The sequence below is a fragment of the Citrus sinensis genome, chromosome 9, assembly GCF_022201045.2.
Source record: "Citrus sinensis cultivar Valencia sweet orange chromosome 9, DVS_A1.0, whole genome shotgun sequence".
Classification (NCBI taxonomy): Eukaryota; Viridiplantae; Streptophyta; class Magnoliopsida; order Sapindales; family Rutaceae; genus Citrus; species Citrus sinensis.
The window spans coordinates 11564871-11567418 of record NC_068564.1 but is presented as its reverse complement, the minus strand read 5'-3'; the positions used below and the strand labels follow the sequence as shown (position 1 = coordinate 11567418).

At 36.8% G+C, this 2548-nt stretch overlaps 1 non-coding gene across 1 annotated transcript; it reads left to right on the top strand.

The window, feature by feature from the left end:
* Window positions 1–2144: 2144 nt before the first annotated feature.
* Window positions 2145–2251, top strand: LOC112495820 (small nucleolar RNA R71). Its single transcript, XR_003062186.1, has one exon. It is a non-coding gene; the product is annotated as a small nucleolar RNA R71 (small nucleolar RNA).
* Window positions 2252–2548: the final 297 nt, after the last annotated feature.

Sequence of the window (2548 nt, the reverse complement as noted above, 5' to 3'; positions counted from 1 at the left end):
TAGATGCACACTTAAAATAATAAAAAGACAAATTAAATAATTTAAAAACTAAATTCAATGCCTTAAAAACTTGAAACAACTTCTCTTATTGGGTTGCCTCCCAATTAGTGCTTGATTTTAGATTTTTCAGCCTGACATTTCTTGTTTGCTCAACCTGGATCCTTTAAAAATCGATCCTTCTGTAGGTTATTCACATCAACTCCCATATAATACTTCACTCTTGGCCCATTAACCTTGAATTCTTGTTGGTCTGGAGTGAGTTCCCTTTGTTATATTTGCTCGTCAATTCTGAAGGGTTGCTTCTCCCGTAACCATGCTATATTAGCTGCTCCACGATCTTAATCATCAAGTTCTTCAAATGTTACAACATTGATTTCTTTCTTACTGCAACAACTGTGTAATCTCTCTGCTACAACAAAATCTACAACACTGATAAAATTACAATCTTCAATCTCATCGGGATTCTTCATGGCATCTAGCACATTGAATGTAACATGTTGGTTATTCACTCTCATGGTTAATTCTCCTTTTTGAACATCAATGAGGGTCTTTCCCGTATCTAAGAAAGGTCTTCCTAGAATGATTGACACTTTCTTATCTACTTCAAAGTCTACCACAATGAAATCCACTAGAAAAATAAATTTATCCACCTTTACCAACATATCTTTAATCTTCCCTTCTAGTTAAGCATGAGATATATCAATAAGTTGTACAGTCACCGTTGTTGGTCTACATTCACTAACTCCCAATTGCTTAAACACTGATAAAGGCATGAGATTGATGCTAACCCCCATATCACAAAGTGTTTTACCACTGTATTTAGTGCCTATGGAGCATGGGATAATGAAGCTTCCTGGATCCTTCATCTTATGTGGTATCTTACTCTGAAGCATTCGGTTGCACTCTTGTGTTAGAGCAACTATTTCAAATTCTCCAAGTCTTTTTTCTTTGTCAAGATATCCTTAAAAAATTTCGTATAGTTTAGCATTTGCTCTAGAGCTTCTACAAAAGGGATATTGATATGTAGTTGTTTCAGCAAACCCAAGATTTTTTTGAATTACCTGTCTTGTTGCTGCTTCAGAAACCTTTGAGGAAAGGGTGGTGGATGTTTAAACTGTTATGCTGCAGCAGGTTGTGCAAACTACTTCTCTTTTATTATACTCGGGTCTATTGCTATTGGTGTTGTAGCTTCCTCACCACCAGATGCTGGATCATAACTTTCTGCAGATGCTGTAGCAGAATTGTGTTGATTTGCATTGTGAAAAGTGAAAGACTGTGACTCTTTCTCCACTTAAGTGTCTTCTTGGCTTTTGTTAGACTCAATTCTTCTTTTTGATACACCAACTGAACTATCAACATTCTTTCCAGATCTCAAGTTAATCACTTTGCAATGCTCTTTCCCTTTTCTTCTTGGGTCCTCTGTGTTGTTGGGTAAACAACCGTGAGGTTTGTTACTTAATGTTATAACAAGCTGTCCAATTTGATTTTAAAATTTCCTCAAGGATGCAGTATGACTTTAGACAACCGCTTTATTCTTCACAGTATAAACCTTAATTAAAGCTTCAAGGGAGCTGAGTCGATCATTGTTAATGCTTTTTTGCTCTTGATTTTGTTGATAAAATCTAGGTAGTTGAGCAGGTATGTTCTGTTCACTAGGTGCTGCAGCAGTCTGATTCTAATTACTCCATGAAAAGTTTGGGTGTTGTTTCCATCCAAGATTATAAGTGTTTGAATATGGATTGTTCTAGTTCTGTCTATTGAAGCTGCCCACATAGTTGATTGACATTGGATTTCCAAGACAATTATCAAATAAGTGCCTCTCTCCACAATAAACACAAGATACTTTAGCAGCTTGGTTGGCAGTTGTTGGAGCAGTGATCATAGCTTTCACCATATTTGTTAATGAGGTTACTTGGGCTGACAATGTTGTCAAGGCATCTACGTTATGGACTCCTGTTGTTGCTCTTACTGTAGCTTATCTGTTTGATGGCCACTGATAGTTATTGTTGGCTATCCTCTCCAAAATTTAATAAGCCTCATTGTAAGGTTTAGATAACAATGCCACATTTGCTGAAGTATACACCATCAATCTAGTGCTTGGGTTGAGACCATTATAGAAAGTTTCCAATTGTATACAGCAAGGTATACCACGATGAGGACATCTCCTGTGTAACTCCTTAAATCTTTCCCATGCATCATACAAACTCTCATCTTCAAGTTCATGGAAAGATGTGACCTCATTCCTCAATTTTGCATTCTTGGTCAGTGGGAAGTATTTCATCAAAAATTTATTAGCCAAGTCATTCCATGTGGTGATAGAATCTGGTGGTAAAGAATTCAATCATGGTTTACTCGATCTCTCAAAGAAAACGGGAAAAGTCTGAGTCTTAATGCTTCCTGCGATGCTCCAGCAATCTTGAAAGTATCACTTCCAAAAATAACTTAAGGTGTAAATGAGGATCTTCGGATGGCAAACCATTAAATTGCCCCACTATTTGAAGCATTTGAAACATCATGCGTTTGAGTTCAAAATTGTCAACTTGAACGG